This window comes from Phodopus roborovskii, unplaced genomic scaffold (assembly GCF_943737965.1).
Source record: "Phodopus roborovskii unplaced genomic scaffold, PHOROB, whole genome shotgun sequence".
NCBI lineage: Eukaryota > Metazoa > Chordata > Mammalia > Rodentia > Cricetidae > Phodopus > Phodopus roborovskii.
The window spans coordinates 82,711-99,252 of NW_026125650.1; positions in this window are offsets into that span (position 1 = coordinate 82,711).

Sequence of the window (16,542 nt, forward strand, 5' to 3'; positions counted from 1 at the left end):
GGTTAGTGAAACAGACTGCTTGTTTAAGTTTTCTGTTTTACCAAGATAAGGCTCAATTAGAGTTTTAAGGTAAAAGTAATTCTGCAAGAGGATGTGACTCAAGGCCGGCTCCCAACAAAAACCAAGTACATTATTCAATGTTCTCTACAAGAATCAGAATGTATGATGAATCTCACCATACATGTAGAAAGTGGATTTATTATAATGTCTCACAAGCTGTGATCTAGTTAGTCCAACAATGGTTGCCTACCAATGGGAATCTTAGGTGTACAGAGGTTTTTTAGTTTATCAAGATGGATGTCTCAGCTGGTCATTATATACCAAAATTACAAAGACATGGGCTCTGATGGTAGTAAATGAATACATTTGGTAGCCAGAGCAAGGGTTAGCAGCCAAAGAGGGAGAGGTTCCTCCTTCAATACCCTGTATACTTGCTGGCTACCACTAGAAGGTGGATCTGATTCTTCTTTTATCTGATTTGTTTTGTTTTGTTTTGTTTTGTTTTGTTTTTTGTTGTCAAAACAGGTTTGTCAGTGCAGCCCTGGAACCCTGAGGCTGGCATCAACCTCAGAAAATCAGGCTGCCCCCTTTGTCCTGGGATTAAACATGTTCACTATCACCAAGCAGTTAAAAGTAGATCTCATCATCTATATCCTTACATGGCTTCTTTGTGCTTTGGCCGTCCTGGAATTTAGTCTGCCAGTCTGATTTTTCTCAACCGGTATATGGGTATGCATTCCAAATTTTCATGAGTTCATTGAGCTCCAATAACTCCTTTTGTCCTTAAGACATTACCTTTCCTGCTACAGGATGCCTGTGTCTTGATGATGATTGTCTCCTATCTAAATAACTATAGATTTGGCCTAGACAGGTTTGCATGCACCCTGAAGGAAGGGAGTAAGAGTAGCTATGGGGAGCAGGAAGGCAGATAGTATGCACAGTTATGAAGTGCCTTTGTAATTAAAAGAAGTAATTTCTGTTTTCCATTCATACATACCCCTTCCATTGTCCCAACTTTGTTTGACTACTTATTTTAAATATCCTCTGGGGATTGAACTGGCCCATAGTGTTCCTCAAGGGACCCCCTGTTTTTAAGCAATTTCTTGGATAAATATTCAGTGATGGTTTCCTATGTTTTTTTTTTCTATACTGTGGAAGCTACAGCCTCTGAACATGGAGTTAAATATCTTCCCCAAATATATAGGCTTTTTAAATCTAGAGACAGAATATATTTATTTCTTCACTGATTACTCATTACAAGTATGTCCCAATTAACACTCTTTAATTTCTGCAATCTAATGAAATTTATCTACTATACTAGTGTAAAACTGGGTATGATAGCTTCAATGGGAACTTCAACATCTGACAGTGACTGTTCCAAAACATAGATGGGAGACAACAAGAGAGAACCAAAGTACAAAAAGTTCTAGAATTAACTTAGGGATGTAGAGACTGAGAGAAATAATTTTCCTAAAGATTAGGACTATTTGTTATTGATGCAATTCTTTTTGTCTAGATAAACTCTAACTTCAGTAAAAAGATTCAAATATGCTACTATAGCTTTGTATATTCCTATACTTGCACTTTTATTATCTCTTTTATTAGTAAAGTTTGTTATAAAACCTAATATTTATGTGTTCTTGTGAATATGCAATCTGCATATTCAATGCATTCCGCATAAAATCCCAGCAAGATTCTTCACTGACCTTGAAAGGATAATACTCAACATTATGTGAAAAAAACAAAAGACCCAGGATAGCCAAAATGACCCTGTGCAATAAAGGTTCTTCAGGAGGCATCACCATCCTCAACTTCATGCTCTACTCTAGAGCTATAGGGCTGATAACCACCTGGTATTGGCACAAAAATAGACAGGTATACCAATTTAATCAAATAAAAAATCCTGATATTAACCCTAACACCTCCAAACACCTGATTTTTGACAAAACACTGAAAGTATAAAAAGGAGGGAGGAAAGCATCTTCAACAAATGTTGCTAACACAACTGGATGATGGTGTGTATAAGAGTTCAGATAGACCCATGTCTATAGCCATGCACAAAACTCAAGTCCAAATGGATCGAAGAGCTCAACCTACTTCCAACCAGATGGAACTTCTTAGAATAGAAAGGGGGGATACCATTGAACAACTGGTAGAGGAGACCACTTTCTGAACATAACTCCAGGAGTACATACAATGAGATCGACAATTAATAAGTGGGACTTCTTCAAACTGAATAGGTTCTGTAAGGCAAAGGACACAGTGGACAAGACCAAACGGCAGCCCACAGACTGGAATTTGATCTTCACAACCCTACATCTGACAGAGGACTGATGTCCAAAATATACAAAGAATTGAAGAAAATAGTCACGAAAATACCATGCATGGCCAAAGAACATTAGACATGAGCAGTAGACTCCAAGATCCTCCAGTTAACACCTGCCCCATTTCCTCATCCCCACACAAAGACTCATCTCCCTTTGGGTTGAAATGAGAGGATGAAATGAATGGGGCTTCTGCTGACCCTACACAGAATTCCTGTTCCTCCATGGACACCTTGACCTCTGCATTTTATTAAATTCAAAGTAATCCAGCCCTCCAACTCCAGGAGAGGTTTCCCCTTGTATTGTGGTTTCTAGTTGATTTTCTCCATTCTGTGTACCAGCCAGATAATCTCTGGTGTCCTAAAAAGCCAACCGCTCTGGAGGTGCCACCTGTCTCCAATTCTTTTCCAACAATACTCTCTGGAACACACTCCAAGCCACCACTCTGAAGCATTTTATTCAAGTCCTCATTGAACTCAGAGCAAGCTGCTGAGTTCAATGATGGGTTTCAGCTGTCATCTCCCTTACTATTAGGAACAGGAGACACAGCTGACTGTCTCTGAGGTACTAGAGTGTGTGCACCTGGTTCCACCACATCAAGCACTGCTGTCATTTTTGGGACTAAAGTTTATACCTATTTTGCAGCACTTTAGAATTTGACTTGAGATTTATACCTGGGGAAGTGCAGTAGTTCCTTTTCGTATTAGAGATGCTACAGCTGACTAGTCTGTAATTAACTGAGTATTCATCACTGAATTTAAGCACTGGAGGCTCAGCTATAAAGTGGATTCATGAAGGTGGAATGCATATGGTGTAATATATTTCTCTTATTTTTCTGCATTTGTCTCAAAGTAATTGTGAGTAAATGGAGGATCAACACTTCCATTCTTTGCCTTACTGACAGCAAAGTACTTACCTAAGTTTTTAAATTTTGTTTTCATTTCTGTGGAGATGCCATGGCTGGTGTGGAACTCCTGGGTATATAGCTATATTGTAGCCTAATTTACTGTCTCACATTCTGGGAAAGCTAGGATTTCTATATAGTAGTACCTCACTACTCATCTTTAAAGTGCACGTGGAGAAAGAATGATACTTGATATCTACCTGTTAGGGTTAGGGATTGATATTTCTTTTTAGAGGTGTCCTATGTATGTGAGTGTGTATGTATCCTATGTCTGCTTTTGTTGATGTTCAATGTTGCCCTTGCGAGGTTTTTATTTTTTCAGTTCACAAAATACTCCTAATATTAAAATGTTCTTAAAATAATGAGGATATTGTTTGCAATACTTTGTTGACTAAGAATAAATATTAAAGATGGTAAGGATTTGATTTGATCTGTTTTTTTTTCTTGGTGAAGTTTTTTGTGTCAGTCTTTGGGTGTCCTTCCTTCCTTATACAAGGTTTCATACAGTGCACATTCATCTTGAGCTCTCTATATACCATAAAGGACCTTGCAGTCCTGATTCTCCGGCCTCTACTTCCTAGGTGCTAGAAGACAACAGTATGCAACTTTGGCTCTCAGAATGTGTGTGTGTGTGTGTGTGTGTGTGTGTGTGTGTGTGTGTGTGTATGTGTGTGTGTGTGTTTGAGAAAGAGGTTTACTATGTTGCCTAGACTGGCTGCCTCCTTCCCTTAACCTCCTTAGTATTGGAATTACAGGTAGTTCAAGGTTGACGCACCAGACCACTGATGGCCTTGTTTTTAGAAAGGTGTCACACAGGAAGTGCGGAAGTGACCGCCATTGTAGCTAAAGATAATCGTTGTTATACAGAAGTCACATAATTTAGGGCTTTTTTTTTTTTAATCTACAGGAAAGAAAATGCAAATATAAAAGAATTTAGCAGGGCACTGGTGTAGCTTGGGGGTCCATGCAGGGCCCTACAGGACCCCCTTTCTTTTAATATAAACTAACACCTGTCTTAGGTGACAGAGGACATCAGCATAATTCCTTTCCCGTCATTGGAGATGTCACCCAGGCCTGTAACCTTTCTGGCTTAGGTTGGATATTTGCCCCTGTAGTGAGATAGTCCTTCTGTAGCACTGACCACGCCCATTGGGGGGTGGAGCGATGGGCGGAGAGGACCTGAGGAAGGAGGTCGGAGGGGGCCAGGAAGGCGCTCTCTCTTTCTGGCGTGACTCGGACAGGAGAGGATCAGGTTGAATTTCCTGGTGTTCATCTGTCTAGGTTGTAAGTTATTTCACCCTGAATAAACATCTATTCGGCCTATTTGTTTATCCTGATCCTTATTTACCGCAATATGCCCCCTATGTCTTACCCATCACTGGTGAAAAGTTTGTCAGCCACATGTGGGCAGAGGCATTTTCAACATCAACAAAAATGCGGCCTGCCAGCTGTAGGAGGCAGTCTGCAAATTCTGAATAGGTCTCAGATGGTCCGTGCAAGACCTTGAATATTTGATCTCCTGCAGCCTCATTAGGCAAGGCTTCCCAAGCTCTAGTAGCAACAGCAGTAATTTGTGCATAGACCTCTAGGTCAAAAAGAATTTGAGTTGCAAGGGTAGCATATTGCCGTCCACTTGTTGCGTTCATGAGCATATCTGAATTCCTAGCAGGAAATCCGGCAACAGTATTACTTTGCGCAGTTTCCTTGCAAAATTCTTGAACTTCGCCTCTCCAGAGCAAATAGTCACCCCCACTCAGCATGGCTCTACAGAGCTGCATACAATCACTAGGGGTACAATTTAAAGCTGCAAAAGACACAAAAATTGTCTGAGTAAAAGGACCATGGGCCCATAAGCAGTGACAGCCTCTTTAAGCTGTTTTATATCCTTAAAATCTAATGGGCTGTGCTCCCTAACCCTGTTATCTAAGGATCCACTGTCTCTATCACTGGAAACACATCTCTTTCCTTTTCTAACACTTCTGCCTTCTTCTAAATCTTGTACTTCCTCAAAAGTCCTATTCATCTATGCCATTTCTTGTTTTACTTTATGGCAATGAATTCTTTAGCTGTCTTGTTTTAATCCTGGTGCCCTGCCTTTTCAATAGGGCCACTAATTGCCCACTGAGCTTTTCCTTACAGTTATTGGCACCAATCCTTCAATACACCCTCATTCAATTACTTTTGCCGGCCGGCCTTCGAGGACGATCTCTTAGGTGATCCTTTCTTTCAGATCTCGGTGGGACCTCCACTCTACCACCAGTCAGGTCCCATTCATTAATTGTTGCTATCAGTGTCTGAGCCCCTGGAGTTATGTTCAGGAAGTGGACTCCTATACCAATTTGTTCAAGGGTAACCCCTAATTTCTCTTCTAAGAGGTTCAATGTGGCTAGTTTGCTGTTGAGGTCTATGATCCATTTGGACTTGAGTTTTGTGCATGGTGACGGACATGGGTCTATCTGCAGTCTTCTACAACCATCATCCAATTGTGCCAGCACCATTTGTTGAAGATGCTGTCCTCGACCCATTGTATTCATTTAGCAGCTTTGTCAAGAATCAGGTATTCATAGGTTTGTGGGTTAATTTCAGGAATTTCAATTTGATTCCATTGGTCTACATGTCTATTTTTGTGCCAATACCAGGCTTGTTTCAGAACTATAGCTCTGTAGTAGAGCTTAAAGTAAGGGATGGTGATGCCTCCTGAAGTTTTTTTTATTGCACAGGGTTGTTTTGGCTATCCTGGGTCTTTTGTTTTTCCATATAAAGTTGAATGTGATCCTTTCAAGGTCAGTGAAGAATTGTGGTCAGATTTTAATGGTGTAGTGAGATTATCTGTTGCCTACAATCTTCGTGGGCATAGTTAATTTCCTTGGGTTGGAGTTTTCCTTCCAATACTTTCTGTAGGGCTAGATTTGTAGATACATATTTTGAAAATCTCGTTTTGTCATTAAATAACTTGTTTTCTCCATCTATAGTGACTGAGAGTTTTTTCTAGGTATAGTATCCTGGGCTCGTTTCTGTGGTCTCTTAATACTTGTGGAACATCTATCCAGGATATTCTGGCATTGATGGTTTCCATGGAGAACTCAGGTGTAATTTTGATAAGTCTACCTTTATATGTTATCTGTCTTTTTTCTTCATTGCTCTTAATATTCTTTCTCTATTCTGTATGCTAAGTGTTTGATTATTATATTTCGAGGGTGTAGAGAGCTACGAAGTGTCTTGCCTTAAGATGGCGCAGGCTTCTACCTTCCAGATGGTGAGCACTCTCTATGGTAAAAAAAAAATTCCTTATTTGGCCCAGGCTGTTGAGCTTGCTTGCTTCCGTATAAGAGCAGCCTATCTGCAGGGTCCCCGTGGCTCAATGGGGTTTGTCAGCGCAAGGAGATTTAAGGCACTGCAGGCATTTCCCCGGAGTCAGAAAAAGAAGCATGTTCAAGGATCCTGAATAAACTACTTGAAGAAGATCTTGCCCGAGTTGCATCTTCCTTGCAGGCTGAGGTTGGGAGCGACACCTGGTGGCCCTTGCCGGGAAGGGGATCAGAACTTCTTGCAGTCAGGGCAGCACTGGAAAGTTCCCAAGGTAAGGTGGGACAATAAAGACCTCAGAAATAAGCGGCAATAAGGTTCCCTAGGAAGAGTGGGATAATAAGGACCTCAGGGATAAGTGGCAATAAAGTCTCATGCATTGAGCAAGAGGTTCTAGCGAACCGAAAGTAAAATTTTTAAAACGGGGACATCTCAGTCTCATCCAATTTTTCTGGCTCTTCAGGAGCTACTTTTGTCAAAGAAACTTAAATTAAAGAAAAGCACATTAAAGAGGTTTCTGGGCGAATGCGATGCCATTGCACCTTGGTTTCACAGTTGCGGGAGACCTTATGTTAGTGTGCTGGGACAAGTTTGGCAGGGATCTTGACTTCCCTTGGGAACAAGGGATGCTAAAGCCTGGAGTCAGAACCATTTGGATGTTAATGCATAGCTGCACTGAGAACCAGAAATGCTGTAGAGAGGCAGTGGAAAAGGAGCAAGCTGTGATAGAAATGATACCAGAAGAAAGATCAGAAGAGGTTAAGAGCACAGGGGAGTCTGATATGGATGAAACAGACTCTGACGAGGAATTGCAGGCCATTGCAGAAAAAGGTTCAGAAACAATCCCTTAGAGAACAGAGAGGGGAAGAGAAGGAGAAATGGCGATATAAGAAGGAGGAGGATCCCCCTGGAATAAAGCCATTGGCGGCTCCCCTTATCAGATGGAGCAAGGGTGGGGCCGAAGGACAGGGCATTCCTTTTCCCTGAGGTGTGGAGAGTAGTGCAAACTGACCTTGGTCTAGCTTTTCCTGTTTTCCAGGATGCCCAATGCAATAGATATGAGGAGCTTTTAGACTTAAAGGTCATCAAGGTTTTGGCTGAGTCTATGAGAACATATGGGATTTCAGCTTCTTTTACTGTAGCCCAAGTTGAAGCCCTGAATAGAAATTGCATGACTACTAGTGTTAAGATGGAAATTTCATGCCTTGAAATGCATCTATTATATGGATGATATATTGTTGGTGGCCAAGGATGAACAAATTTTAGATCAGGCTTATGATGATTTGGTTAAATTATTGGTAAAGGTTATTTATAGCCCCTGAAATGGCTCAAAAGGATAAGATTGTTAATTATTTAGGAACCAAAGTGTATGAAAGACAAATTGTTCCTCAAAAGATTGCGTTGAGAAAGAATAATTTAAAAACATTAAATGACTTTCAGAAGTTATTAGGAGATGTTAATTGGATTAGGAGTTATTTAAAGTTGCCAAATTACAAATTAAAGCCATTATGTCATATATTAGTAGGGGATCCAGCTCTTGATTCTCCTAGTCAATTGACTGTTGAAGCGAGAGAAGCCTTATGTAAAGTTGAGGAAAGACTACAAAATGCATTTCTATCTAGAGGGAAGGAAGGTCAAGCTATCACATTATGCATTCTCCCTACCTAAATTCAGACTACAGGGTTGTTATGCCAGGTCGGATCATTGCTTTGGATTCATCCCAAAATCTCCCCAGCTAAAGCAATAGAACGTTATCCCACAGCAGTTGTTAGTTTGCCTCATAGTGGAATGCAACAAAGCATTCAATTTTTTTGACTGCCCCCAGCACTACTTGTGGTGCTTTACTACTGTCACCAGGTTAAGATCTTGTGTGGCACTATCGAAAATTGGGCCATATTGCAATGTGGGTTTGAAGGAACGATAGATAATCATTATCAAAAACATCATTTAATGTAGGGCCCTGCATGGACCCCCAAGGCACCTTGAGCTAGCCTGAAGCTGTTGGCGGGAACTCTTGTCCCAAGGGTTTTCATGGTACTCTTTCCGTGACAATATATCTTGTGACACACATCTTGTGACAACACATCTTGGGACACACACCTTGTGACAACACAGGGAGGAGCTAAGCCAAAAAATTCCTGTAATTTTCCACTGTGTTATAAGTCGGTATTTAAGCCCGTTCTTCCCTTTCAATAAACGGCATTCGGCATGTGGTGTTCCAACTTTGCCATTGAACGAATGACTAGCTGTCTTGTCTTTATTTCAATCTCTAGGCCTTCGCCCAACTCGTGGTAGAGATGGTAGCTCGGGCGCTACAAGTGGAGGTCCCACCGAGATCTGAAAGAAAGGATCACCTAAGAGATTGCCCTCGAACGCCGGCCGGCAAAAATAAATGAATGAGGGTGTATTGAAGTATGGATGCCAAAAACTATAAGGAAAAGCTCAAATAGCAATTAATGGCCCTATTGAAAAGGCAGGGCACCAGGATTAAAAACAAGACATCTAAAGAATTCATTGCAATAAAATAAAAGAAAAGGCATAGAGGAATAGGACTTTTAAAGAAATACAAGATTTAGAACAAAATAGAAGCATTAGAAAAGGAAAGACAGATGTTTCCAATGATTGAGGCAATGGATCCTCAGATAACAGCGTTAGGGAACACAGCCCATTAAATTTTAAGGATATAAAACAGCATAAAGAGGCTGTCACTGCTTATGGGCCCATGGTCCTTTTACTCAATTTTTTGAGTCTTTCCCAGTGTTAAATTGCACCCCTAGTGATTGTATGCAGCTCTGTAGACCCTTACTAAATGTGGGTGACTTTTTGCTCTGGAGAGGCAAATTTCAAGAATTTTATAAAGAACCGCACAAATAATGCTGATGCCAGATTTCCTGCTAGGAATTTAGATATACTCTCGAATGCTACAAATAGAAGTCAATATGCTATCATTACAGCTCAAATTCTTTTTGACCTAGAGGTCTATGCACAAATTACTGCTGCTGCTACTAGAGCTTGGGAAGCCTTGACTAATAAGGCTGCAAGAGATCAACTATCTAAGATGTTGCAGGGACTGTCTGAGCCCTACTCAGAATTTGCAGACCACCTCCTACAGCTGGCAGGACACATTATTGGTGATGTTGAAAATGCCATGCCTATAGTTAAACAATTAACAATCAAAAATACAAACAAGTATTGTAAAGAGGCTTTACGTCCCCATAAGTCCAAAAGAATTAATTACTATATACGCATATGTCGGGACATAGATTGTCTTCACATTATGGGCCAGGTTATAGCTTCAGTTATGAAAAGAGGGGAGAACAATAGAGGAGCCAGACCAAAGAGTAGCTTTGGATGTGAACAGCTAGGACATTTCAAAAGGAACTGCCTCCAGGGTGTGGCAACGCAATTGAGCCCTAGGCCAGGGCTTTGCCCACGTTGCAATAAGGGTCATCATTGGAGCAAGGAATGTAGGTAAAAGACAGGTGCGCTTGGTAATCCTTTACCAGCTCAGGGAAACTGGAAGCGGGGCCAGCCTGGGGCCTCTCAAGCCCAGATGTACATTGCCCAGGGCAATGGATACACCTGTAACCCGCCCAATACAGATGATCCCTCAGAGAAACCCCTTTATGTCCAGGACCTTAACAGTGGTACCGCAGGAAGCAGCACAGGATTGGACCTCTGTTCTGCCACCCGAGCAATATTAACACCACAATTGGTACTCAAGCCTTGAGAACAGGAGTCTTTGGGCCTCTTCCCCCAGGAGCAATAGGGCTATTGTTAGGACGCAATAATGCCTTGTTCAAAGGAATTAGAGTTATTCCAGGAATAGTAGATTCAGACTTTCAAGGAGAAATAAAAATCATGTTTAGGGCAAAAATGGGGGTATTAATGATACCACAGGATGCTCAGATAGCGCAATTGGTTCTTCTCACTATGTTCAAACCAACAACCCCTTTTTAAAGGACATCAGGGGATCTGCTGGTTTTGGGTCCACAGGCTCCATGGGTACTTTTTGGGTATCAACTCTTGAACAGCGCCCCCATGCTCACCCTTACGTTACAAGGTAGACAATTTTCTGGACTTGGGGACAGGGGGAGCAGATTCCTCAAAAAAGCAAAAAAACATTGGCCACAAGCATGGCCTCTTCAGCCAGCCTCCACTCATTAACAAGGAGTAGGAACTACTATGGCTCCAGAACGTAGTACTCAGTTTCTTAAATGGTCAGATGATGAAGGACATACAGGAATTTTTCAGCCTTTTATGTTAAGTCATATACCTGTTAATCTTTGGGGAAGAGATGTGCTTCAGGCCATGGGAGCAGTCCTTACTACTGAGCCTGTTAAAAATATGCTGGCTGACCAAGGTTATATACAAGAAAAAAGACTGGGTAAATTCCTACAAGATGACCCTCAGTCTGTTACATCCAAAAATTTAATTGTCAAAAGAGCCGGAGATTGCTCTGGGCTGGGAAATTTTCCCCTAGGGGCTATTGCTATACAGCCTGTTCCCATTCCTATTGTCTGGAAAACTGATAACCCAATATGGCTGGAGCGATGGCCCTTATCTATTGAAAAGTTATAGGCTGCACATCTAGTTGTAAAGGAACAATTAGAGACAGGACATATTGTTCCTTCCACTTCCCCATGGAATTCCCCAATCTTTGTTATAAAGAAAAAATCTGGAAAATGGAGACTCTTACAAGATCTCCGAGCTGTTAATGATTGTATGCAAATTATGGGAGCAACACAAACTGGCTTGCCTTCCTCTGTGGGTATTCCTCAAGGCTATCATTTATTAGTTATTGACCTAAAAGTTTGCTTTTTTAGCATTCCTTTACATCCTCAGATAATGAATGATTTGCATTTAGCATTCCTTCTATTAACGTTAAAGAGCCCTGTAAGAGATATCAATGGATGGTGTTGCCTCAAGAAATGGCCAATAGTCCCACTATTTGTCAAATTTTGTACAATTGGCCATTGCCCACGTTAGAGAGAAATTTCAATCCCTATATATTATACATTATATGGATGATATTCTTTTAGCCGCCCGGATTCTAAGGAAGTGAATGAGGCTTTTGGGGAATTGCAATATAATCTTCAACTAGCTGGCTTAAGATTAGCCCCAGAAAAGTTGCAACAAGAATTTCCCTATCAATACCTGGGTCATCAAATGTTATTTTCTGGTATCCCTCCTCAAAAGATTACTTTAAGGCTGGATAATCTGACCGCCCTTAATGATTTTCAAAAATTATTGGGACACATAAATTGGGTTCAATCTACTTTGGCCCTAACCACTGGGCAGCTTAGACCATTATTTGATATTTTACAAGGCAATTCTGTCCCCACTTCTCCACGCACCTTAACGCCTGATGCGCGAGAATGTATAAAACTTGTGCAAAAATGTCTCCAATCTGCACATTTAAATTATATTGACTATACTCAGAACTTGATGTTATTAGTCTTTGCTTCAGCGTATTCCCCTACTGCGGTGTTTTGGCGAACTGGTCCTATATTATGGGTGCATGAACATGCATCCCCAAGAAAGACAGTTACATCTTATCCTCAGGCAATGCATGCTATTATTCTAAACTCATACAAAATGAGTATTCAAGTTTTTGGCAAGATGCCGGATTTAATTGTTAATCCATATACTCAACAACAGATACAATGGCTTCAACAGTTTGATGAGGAGTGGGCACATTTCTTGTGTTCCACACCCTGCTGCTTTGATAGTCATTTTTCTTCCAGTAAGTTAGCTCATTTTTTTAAAAATCACCCTGTGTGTTTCCCCAAGGTTATTTCCCAAAGTCCTCTGAAGGGGGCCCATAATGTGTTTACAGATGGCTCTTCAAATGGTTGTGCAGTAGTTGTTTCTTTTCCCATTATCAAACGCTCTATACTTAAAGTGAAGTCTGCACAATTTGCAGAACTAGCTGCAGTACAATTAACCCTTCAGCATTTTTCTGATGAACCATTTAACTTAAACACGGATAGTAAATATGTGTACCATATATTGGCTCCCTTAGAAACTGCTGCTTATATAGCTCCAGTGTCTCATGTACAAGAACATTTAGTAGCCGTACAAAGCCTACTATGGAGGATCTCTCATCCAATATTTGTAGGACATCTCCGAGTGCATTCTGATTTGCCCGGCCCATTAAATGAAGGAAATCCTATTGCTGATTTTAATACTAAAACAGATAATGCCATCATGATGATGAGAGAGTCTGGGTATGAAGCAGCCTACAAAGCTCATACAATTTTCCACCTTAATACAGGGTCACTCAAATTCCATTTTAAAATTACTAGAGACCAAGCTATTGATATAGTTAAGAATTTTCCACTATGTGCAGACTTCTTATCATTCGATTGTTAAAAATCAACTATTACGTAATGAGTAATCACTGTATAAGGCACTGGCCCCATTCTCTGGGCAAGGCTTGTGGTACTGATCTCCTTCTTTGTCAATCCCACAGCAGCCAAATGACAGATGACACCATCATTACTTACCAAATCAAATAACATAATAATTGGATAGTACTCCATAAGTAAATTTCATAGGATGGAACCAAACTCCAGTGATTGTCAAGGAAGTTATACTTAGATAATTAAATAATGCCAAGTGATTAACACCCATGGAGGAATGGCCAGACTCCAGTCAAGAAGAACAACATCTTCATCAATTTCAATAAATAATATATAATGAAATATGATTGAATAATGACATGGTGTTGCATAATTAAATCCCACATGGAGTAGTCAGACTGATCTCTTATTGGAATAATTATGTTTTAAAAAATTAAATTGATAATTAATTAGAGGGCCTTTTATAGTAACACTGACGATATGAAACCAAAGTCCTAAATTTATCGCTGATGTAAAGATCTATTTACATAGTTAATGATGAAGTAATGAGATGATATTACATCATCAACTCCCAAAATCTGACTCCAAACGGACTTATGGTCCATAACATTACCTGTATTTTAAATACGTAAATTAAATGATGAATTATTACTTAATTTCCTAGTTTAACAGTTAAAGAAGTATGTGATGCATTAGATGATGTGATGGTCTGGTACAACGGTCTCCCCTAAAGAGGCTCAAAACTCCAGTGATCACTGAATACATAATGACAGATTTTCATAATTAAATGAATAAACATTAAACAAGTGGATGGTGTTTTATGTGTGAAGCCTAAATGATTGCTCAATACTGAAGAGACATTGAGTTCTTAATCATAGATTTGAACAAAAAATGAATGAATAAAGAGATAATTTTTCATAATTCACCCCCAGAGAGATAACACAATGATATCAACATTGATTAAATAAAGAAAGGACAACAGACAGAAAGAGAGAAAGAAAGAAAGAAAGAAAGAAAGAAAGAAAGAAAGAAAGAAAGAAAGAAAGAAAATTCATAAGATACAATTTAACACCAAAAAGGTGGATCCAGACTCAACTCTTCCTGGAGTAGAAGAAGACAGATTTGAATAATGAAATAATCAGATAGTTAGATCGACACACTTGAGTCACACAAGGTGGCACCAAACTTCAGAGATCACAGATTATATGAAGAAAGAATTTAATAATTACATCTTTCAATATGTAAGCCATTGACCTTTTTTGTATCATCAATTCCTGGGCAGACTTGCCAGGTATGAAAATGTATGCTGTCATCATGCATTTTTAAAATGCCATCAGTTAATCGTCAAATAACCATGCTGTCTTGCCTGATGAATTCTGTTGGCCTGTCATCATCACAAGCGCCTGAATCTCTGTTGTGGTGCGGCAGGACGTATGATAATGGGCCCAATCCTGAAGTAGCAGTAGTAGCAACAATGTTGATAACAGCTGAAAAGATGGCTGCAGCAGGGGCATCACCAGCATAGATGAGAGAGAAAGATGTTCTTCCGTGTTCTGAGTCTTCATCCTTTTGCCAGGTCTCAGTGATGGTGCCAATCTCTAGTGCAACTCCTTCTTCTCAAGGTAGATCACAACCGATGTATGACAGATTTTCATAATTAAATGAATAAACATTAAACAAGTGGATGGTGTTTTATATGTGAAGCCTAAATGACTGCTCAATACTGAAGAGACATTGAGTTCTTAATCATAGATTTGAACAAAAAAATGAATGAGTAAAGAGATAGTTTCTGATAATTCACCCCTAGAGAGATAACAAAATGATATCAACATTTATTTAAATAAAGAAAGGGAGTAAGAAAGAAAGAAAGAAAGAATTCACTAGATACAATTTAACACCGACAAGGTAGATCCAGACGCCACTCTTCCTGGAGTAGAAAAAGACAGATTTGAATAATGAAATAATCAGATAGTTAGATAACAATGTTGATAACAGCTGACAAGATGGCTGCAGCAGGGGCATCACCAGCATAGCTGAGAGAGAAAGATGTTCTTCTGTGTTCTGAGTCGTCATCCTTTTGCCTGGTCTCGGTAATGGTGCCGACCTCCTAGTGCCACTCCCTTCTTCTCATGGTAGATCACAACCGATGTAAAGATGTGGAGGAAGAATAGATAGTCAAAACCCAGACCACCGTGCTGGCATTGGTGAAGTCCTTGTACGTCTCCGAGGGCACCGTGCAACCTTCAGGACTCAATCATCCAGCATCCCTCGTACTCTGGGAGATGCATAGATTATTCCTAAAATTCTCTGCCCATGTCTACAACTTTCCTAAACTTGTCCCTGACAGATTTAGGCACCCTAACCGTAATCGGTGATGGCACTGTCTGTCGTTTACATAATTTAAACAATTAAATGTCAGTAATCGCTAACTGTCACAATAAATAGTAGCATTTTATTGGCAGGGAAGCATTGGCCAGAGTCCAGTCATGAAGGACGTCATCATCATCGAGTCAATAAATCATAAAATGTGAAGATATTGCAAATTGTCTCCACAAGAGGGAGCTTTACAGGTCTCTTCATGGAATGGAGGATTGTTGTTTAGGTAACTATGCAAATATTTACATTATCTTGGGGATTAACACAGATTGTCAGTTTAAATTATTAATTATGTAATTAGATGATCTGTGGCACCAGAATCCTGGTGTCATGGACGATATAATCATTGTTTTATATAATTAAATAATCAAATAATGAGTTCATGTAACATTATCCATTTCCCTAAGGTGGCTCCAAACCAGGCTCATGAACGATGCTGTCGTAATTAATTTAAATATTTTAATATTTTAACTACATAATTGATTTTAAGATGGTCTATAATAATTGCCTCCCACACCGCATCACCACAATGCACTGATCATGGATTAACTAATGTCCTATTTTAATAATCAAATAACAATATAATCAGAGGATGAAATGGTCTGCCATACTCCACACAATTGACACTCTGTTGACTCCTACATGACAGTGGGAAACTCCCAGGTTCATCCCTTATTTAATCGCAGAGCAGAGTAGTAACATGTTTAAATGCTGGACTGTCATTGTGTATGCAGCGTTTTTGAAGATATCACATATTTAATGTTGGGCGGCTGCCACAAAAGAGATGGACTGAAATCCAATAAACACAAAGTCTACTCTAAAAAATGGATTATCACCTTCCTGAAGGAAGTCATCAATGGCAAACTCACCTTTTGATGAATAATTGTGAGTCTCATTTGTCTTTTGTTCCATAGTATGAAACTGTATGCTGTCGTCACGCATTTTTAAAATGCCATCAATTAATCGTCAGATAATCATACTGACTTGCCTGATGAATTCTGTTGGCCTGACATCATCACAAGCACCTGAATCTCTGTTGTGGTGCGGCAGGACATGGGATAATGGGCCCAATCCTGGCATAGCAGTAGTATCCACAATGTTGATAACAGCTGAAAAGATGGCTGCAGCAGGGACATCCCCATCATAGCTGAGAGAGAGATGTTCTTCCATGTTCTAAGTTGTCACCCTTCTGTCAGGTCAGGGTAATGGTGCCGACCTGCTAGTGCCAGTCCTTTTTTCTCATGGTAGATCAAAACCAATGTGAAGA